The sequence below is a fragment of the Galeopterus variegatus genome, unplaced genomic scaffold (assembly GCF_000696425.1).
Source record: "Galeopterus variegatus unplaced genomic scaffold, G_variegatus-3.0.2 Scaffold7762, whole genome shotgun sequence".
Lineage (NCBI taxonomy): Eukaryota > Metazoa > Chordata > Mammalia > Dermoptera > Cynocephalidae > Galeopterus > Galeopterus variegatus.
This window is the reverse complement of record NW_007733873.1, coordinates 67,743-75,442: the sequence shown is the minus strand read 5'-3', so window position 1 is coordinate 75,442 and position 7,700 is coordinate 67,743.

Sequence of the window (7,700 nt, the reverse complement as noted above, 5' to 3'; positions counted from 1 at the left end):
TAACTTGCCCCAGTCCCAAAGCAGGCAAGTGGCAGAGCTAGGACTTCTATCTAGTGAGATTCCAAAGTTCAGCTTTGCACCTACTTGCTGTGGAGGTGCAGGCAGTGTTGTGTGTGTGTGCTGTGCTACAGGCCAGGCATCGAGAGGATGAGGAGACGCAGTCCCTGACCATAAGGGAATCCAGAAAGAGACAGACACAAGTGAAATGCAGTGTGCCAAGCCGAATATGCAGTGCTCTGACTGCCCAGAAGACATTCCACGTTACAGCCTGGGAGGTCATCGAGGAAGGTTTTGAAAATTTCAGAGGCAAAGAAAGGTATACCAGGTTCAGAAAAGAGACTGCACCAAGACACGGAGGCATGGGCTTGCACAGTGTCCACAAAGAAGGTGACCGTGGGTGCACGAGAAGGGGAAGGAGCTGACACGGAAGAACCACGTTCGGCACGATTTGGGGGTTGGGTTTTAAACAATGGGGCACAGGGAGGTGGTCTGGGCCCATGTGTTGTGGAGGGTTAGAAGGGAGAGGCGCTTTGCCAGATGCGGGCGTACCTCCCACAGGCCGACCACTCCTGAGTGTTTTCCCATCTTCCGTGGTGCACTTGTGCAAGTCCCTGGTATCTTAGTCAGGGGGGAAGGAAAACGACGGCTTCCTTTGTTGACATGAGTCAAGAAGAAATCAGAGACTTGAGCACCACCTTGAAAAGCTAATGGGAAAATTCAGCTTATCTGCTGAGATTCCCAAGAGACCAAGGGCCTGGGCTCATAGACGAAGCCTCCTGAAGTCCAGACAGCGGTGAGAACGCAGTGAATCCTCGACATGGGCTCACAGGAACTGCAGGGGTGGGTGCCAGACCTGTGATTTTTAGGGACATTGCAGAGCTCTTCCCTTCAGCTTCCTCTGGGGCAAATGTCTCATCCCAAGGGTCAGAAGCTGGGGCTCTCAGCCCTTATTCGCCGTCGCTGGACAGCAACAGGGACCTCACCTGTGCTGAGGTCTCCTTCCTTGTCACAGAACGTCATCTGAGCCAGCACGCCTTTTGTCTTTTATTTTCTCTAGACTATTCCTCAAATTAAAGAAATCACAGCTCCAATATAGGGCGTTAAAATAGGCACAAAGGTCAGCTATTGAATGTGGGGGACGAGGGGGTCACAAGAGTAATACACTAATGACATTCTTGCTTTTCTCTAAACTCCTATCCCTGTTCTCCAGGTAGAGAATGTCTTACACTCCAGGTAATCACCCTAAATGACCGCTGAACAAACGATGTGCCCCCAGCAGCCTGACCCTTTAACTAAGGGACACCTGACCTTCCCGTGTCCCTCCCACACTCCCTCCATCAGGGCAGAGAGTCCCGTCTGGACCCCTCCCACCAGGCTGTCATATCAGAGCCTTGGCCTTCCTGGCCTCTGTGTCCTTATCTTCCTTAAGAAAATAGATTTGGCAGTGCTAGAAGTCAAAACATTTCTCTGTCCAGATCTTGCTGACCAGGACACAATTATCTCTGACCCACTGGACATGTTAAATAGTTTATATTATTGTAGAAATAATTGCATGCCCGTGCTTTTAAAAAATAGTTACATCACAGAGAGGCACGGAATGAGAAAATTCTCCCTCCTCTGCCCTCCAGAGATAACGTGATTACTAGTTTCTGGTGTTTGTTCTCATGGTTTCTATCATAGCATAAAATAAAATATTTATTCTTCCATTGTTGAATCATCTAATTTTAACAGAAAGTGTTGTCACCAGATGTCACAAAGAACTTATTCTATCCATCTTCTAGTTTTTATTAGTTGTACTACTTGCATTATTTCCCTAGTAGTTATCTTCATGACATTAAGTAGCATACTTTAAATTATTTTGAACTTAAAATATATGTAGGATTTTAAGATTCGTGTTTACTCTTAAGTTTGGACAGTATCTCTTTTTATTTTTTTTTTTATTATTATTATTTTTTTTATTTTGTCAGTATACACTGTATATGATTATTATGGCCCGTCACCGACACCTCCCTCCCTCCTCCCTCTCTCCCCTCCCCCCCAAGAATGACCTTTGCGTTTGCTTGTTGTAACAACTTCATGGAAGTATAGTTGTTATATCTTCTTCCCCACCCCACCCCCTTTTTTTTTTTGTGTGTGTGTGTGTGTGTGTGTGTATGTGGGTGAATTAGTTTGTTTGTTTTTCTTTTTTTTTTTTATTTTCTTTTTTTTTTTTATTTTTTTTTATTTTTTTATTTTTTTTTTTAGCTCCCACCAATGAGTGAGAACATGTGGAATTTCTTTTTCTCTGCCTGACTCGTTTCACTCAATATTATTCTCTCAAGGTCCATCCATGTTGTTGCAAATGGCAGTATCTCATTAGTTTTTATAGCTGAGTAGTATTCCATTGTGTAGATATACCACATTTTCCGTATCCACTCATCCGATGATGGACATTTGGGTTGATTCCAGCTCTATGAAACAGCTAACCCAGCTGCTTAAGGGCCACGAGTCACTCTGAGAGTCACCGCATCCCACCTGACTCCTCTGAGCTGTCCCAGGAGCCAGAAGGGACCGGACTCCTTCTTGGCCAGCAACACCCTCCTGGACGGATGCGGACACTGACTCCCGGGGCGGCGGGCGGCTGCGTCAGGTCACGCTGGGCAGGAGGAGAGGGGCGCTCACATGGCGGCTGCTCCCGAGTTCCTGCCTGGGGAGGTGTGGCGGTGGTGAGCGTGGAATGGCAGCGGCTCTGAGACAGCAGGGAGCCCCGAGCCATCTCCACAGCTTCAGAGCCACGCGGCCTCAGCACGAAAGAGCCCACGCGGGGAGCGGGTTCCCAGGGCGTGGCTGGAGCCCTCTTTTTAAGGGGCGGGGGCCACATTCCACTGATCAGCTCATCGCTGAGTTGCCCGGCCCTCCCTGCACCTCATTTCAGCTCCTGGATGTCTAGATGTGTGTCTTCCATAGGACAAATTCTGACTTTCTGCTACAAGAAGGAAAGAGAGGGACCCTGAGGCACCTATCTTTGCTGGGACCCAAAGTGAAGCACTTGGTACTGTCCTGGCTTGACTCATTTGCCTTGGTTTGACTCAGCGCCTTTCTCCTTGCTCTTTAATTACCTTTGAAGGAGACACATCCTCTAAATCAGGGGTTCTCAGATTTTGGCGTGCATTTGAATCGTCTTGATTGCTGAACTGTACCCCTGGAGTTTCTCACTGAGCAGGTCTGGGGGGGGCCTGAGAGTGAAAGTCTAACAAGCTCCCATGTGATGCGGACTTAGCTGGTCCATGACACCACACTTGGAAAACCACTGGACTTAGGCAGTACTTCTCCGAATTTGATGGGCACAAAAGTCAGTGGAGTGTCTTGTGGCAATACAGAAGCAGGATCAGTAGGTCTGCGGTAGGGCCCAGGGCTTGAAAAGCCGCTTACCTTTTATTCTACTTCTGTTACCTCTACCTGTCATAGACGGCCGTGAAAGAGAGGAGGGAACCCCGCGATTCTCCTCAAGGGCACTTTTCCTTCCAGAGAAGCTGTCCACACCCGCCCCAGTCACTTACAACGATGCTGAGCAATTTGGGGGAGCCCGTCACATCAGTTCAGTAAGCCGAGGGCTTCTATGCCGTGACCTAACTGCTCTTGTCCTCTGGGCGGGCTGATTGTGGGAGGAGGCGTAGTCTGTGAGATGGAGAACTGGACCTGAGATGGCAGGAACTGTCGAGGGTCCGAGTCAAAGACGGTTCAGGAATACCTTCACAGGACACTGGTGCAGAATGTCCTTTACTAGCACCAGGTTGCTTAGAAAAGAAGAAAGAGAGAAAGAAAACTGTTCTAAATTTGGCCTTTCTTCTCTTGGGAAAGTCAGATTCTTTCCAAAAAGCCACTAGTCCAAGAAAGATTGGGGGTGGGGGTGGGGGCAACAAATCCTTCCACACACCATTACCTCCTGTGATGGATGGCTGTTCCCTGGGGCTTTGCCTGAAGCCGGCGTTCTGATCTTGGCTCAGGCCCAGGCTGTCTGGAGCCTGCACAGCCACGGCCGGTGGGGAGGGCGCCGGGAACCTGCTCCTCCACTGGGTTCCCAGCACCAGCTCTGGTTTTCTAATTATAACGGTCTCTTGCTCTCAGGTTGTACACACGCTTCTCAAAACACTTTATCCCATTCATTCATTCCTCTCATCAACAAATGTTTATTGGGTGCATACAATGTGCACAGTGTCATGTTATGCCCCTGAGGATGGAGCTGGGCACCTAAAAGCTACACTGATCATCCGACTACAAGAAAGAGGCAGACGGCTGCCCGCCCTGTGCTCCCGTCTCCTACCCCTCTTTCCCCGTGGCATCGTCACACGTGGACGGTGCTAGGGAGTGCCTTTCCTATCCCAGAGAGGAGCGTCCAAGGTCCTGCAGAAAGGACTCAAACAGTGAGTCCTAGAGCAAGGACTGCAAGTCAGGGGTCATCCCATTAGAGCACTAGTGTGGCCTCGTGTGGGGGCTTCCCTCCACCCCCTCATAGACCCCGGCAAGAGCAAACAGTTCAGAGGAGGAGTCAGAAGGTGTGAAATGGAACACAATAAGAACCGTGCAGTGAGGGCTGGGGGCCCTGCAGATGCACAGGGACACCCCCAGGACTCCTGAACTCAGGGTGGGAATCACTGCATCCTGCCGAGGGTGGTTAGAAGTGATCCCGACCAGGCAGGCAGCCAGTGAGAGGGCTCTGGGTTGGAGCCCTATGGCCTCAGCTGTTCTGACTGCCTATGGCCAGAACACACCACCACGCGTTCCCCCCAAGAGCAGCAACTACTTTCTCTTGGCAGAAACCTAATCCAGAAGTGCAGTTTCTGAAGTGACAGTGGAAGTGTGCCAAAGGCTGACACTGCTACAGGAGCTTGTTGAGAGACCTGCAGTGTAGACTACAGCCGGGTGTAGACCACAGCAGCTGTTCTTACAGCATCTGAGCTGACCCTGGTGGAATCGAGTCGCCGTGGCACTTTCAGAAACCAACTTACCTGGGCTTCGTCTTCTGAGATTCTAACACTAGCCTGAGTTGGGGCCCAGGCCTCATAGGTGGCTTTGATGGTGTGTCAGAACTTAGGACCATGGTGGCGGTGAAGAAGTACCCCTTTACTGCCAGCCTTCCCCCAATCTTCCCCCCTTCCGCTGGACCCCCTCACCCTTTTTTAAAGGTTTTGGTCTATTGTGGAATTAAAAAAATATTTAGGAAATAGTCCGTGTACCTTCTGCCAGGATTTAATAGGTATTTTTGCATCTTGACACATTGTTTTGGATATTTTTGCTCAGAAATTAACTTACAGATAGCACTAAAGCCTATCTATTAGCCCCGTCTGACTCTGCACCCTCCCTCCCCACAGGAAATCACTTTCCTGAAGCCAACATCAATCCTTTTCATGCATGGGTTCTATTTTTCTACAAATGCACATGCTTGTTTAAAAAGTTTGCATGGATGATATTGTAGTGCATCTTTTATTTTCCACTCAGCACCGTGACCTCAAGGTGTGTCAGTGTTGATCCATTTGACTTACTTGGGTTGCCTTATGTGCTGTTGAGACATTGCCAAGCCCCTGGACTTAGAGTGCTGGTGGAGATCTGGGTTAAGGATTTGCCTCATTCCCCTGGAGTCTTTCTCCTAGGGCTTGGATGAGGTGCATGTGGACTCCCAGGTTCCAGGGCTCGGCTGGAATCAGCCCACACCCAGGGCTGCTGTTGACACAGGAATCCAGTTTTCTGCCCAGTGGTGTGTGTCAGGAGAGCAGCTCACCTAACAGCCCCCTTAGGAGGGTGGGTCCGCTTGCAGGGCAATCAGAAAATCCTGGCCGGTGCTCACCAGGGCCCTCTTGTTTCCTTTCCACCACCTGAGAAAGGAACCACCACCTAGACCAGCAGGAGACAGGGGACTGTGGAGACATGGCCCTTGCTTCAGGTTGCCATGGAATTTTCATTCCAGCTTTTAATTTTTCTGAAAAGTAAGGATCGGACACATTGGACATCCTGTTGGCTCCAGCAACTTTTAAGAAGAGATGAAATTAATTGAAGTAGAGCCTTGAGCTGGTAACTTACCCACAGTGCATGGCATTTGGGGTGGAAGAAACCCTAATGTTTCTGTTACATCTCATTTAGCTGTTGGGCTTCCTGTCCTGCATCTCGTTCTCCCCTGGTAAAGTTGTGTGTGCCTGAGGCTAGACCCTGGCCTCTTCACTGTGATTCCTCAGCTCATGTGTATCGAACGCTTACTCCCTGTGAAGCACAGAGCCCGGCATGTACATAGGGTGGAGGTGGAGGTGGTGGGGCTGCAAAGATCAGTGAAAACCAAGCCTCTCCTGCCCCTTCCCAGGGGTCCTGAACCCTATACTCACACTTCTCCCACATCGGGCAGACTAATGAGTTATACTTGACTCATATAGGGCCAGGGGTCGGTCCCAAGGACTCCAGAGGGACATTATTTAGGGGATCTTGGTTCAGCCCAACTTTACCCGTGGAGTTTAAACCCACTCACTCCGTAGAGTGGCCTTTACTCGTCCCTACATCGAGAAAACGGCCCTTGGTGCTGTATCTACAGAGGGGCCTTCAGAGGGAGCAGCGTTGCTCGGAACACAAGTGGGAGTGCATGGTCTTCGCTAGGGCTTTCTGGGAAGCATCTCAGCTGCTGTTGTGAGCAGGGAGGAGGGGAAATGACAGAGTAGTAAACAGGACAAGAGGACAGAGAACCCTGGGCCTGAGAACCCTCCAGAGGCTGAGTGTGGTCCGCCTGGGGAAGGCAGCAGTGGGGGCTGCGAGAGTGGCGGGACCAGGACTGAACCTCAGCTCCCACCACATTCGAAGCCACAGGAGGGCCCCGGCCGTGCTGCTGGCACCCCTGGATGGAGCGTCAGGAGGTGAGGGAGTCACACAACATACAGAGTCTTGGTCCCTCTGAGTTCAGCATGTGTCAGGCTCGTGGGCAAAACTTGTTCCAAGCTGGGGGAAGGTGTCCCCTGCTTTTCCCAGGAAGAACCCCCATAACACAGGAAGGTGATCTGGGAGATACTTGAATCTTAGTAATAATGACCATCCTTTATAGTTTACTCTGTGCTTTCACCAGAGTGTAAAACCATTTTCTAAACCATTAGGTTTACAAAAACCCTGGGATTTAAGCACACAGTTGCTATCACTTTTTTTTACAGAAACTGATGCATGGAGATGTTGACGAGTTTAGTCTGCTCACTAACAAGCTAGGGCTGCAGCTCCAGTGTTGCGATTACAAGTGCGGTAGGATCTCCACGCTGCCACACCGTCTCTTACGCACACTACGCAATCCGCAAAAGCCGAAGCAACGAGGTCGGAAGGAAAGTGCTCAGGGTCCTGATGTGCATTTCTCTTTAGCTTGTAAAACAGCCTTTCCGATGACTGTGCAAGAGGGTGACGGACGGGGCTTATTTAAGAGAGAATGCCTCCGAGCGTAGAGAAACGCTATCGCATTCAGTTGCACTTTTCACAGACAGCACAACAGAACTCTGGAGGAGCCGTGTGACTGATGAACAGCCCAAGCGTGCTTGGCACAGAGCTGGGTCTGAGGCCATCAGAAGCAAGAACTTCTATCGCCTCCTCGTGTGGAATGTCCTTGGCTGCCGCATCGTGAGAAGTTGACCTCAATTTAATCCAAGCTACGCCCTTTCTTACCATCTTTAGAACCCCTTGCCTGTCGTGTACTCTGATAATCCTTT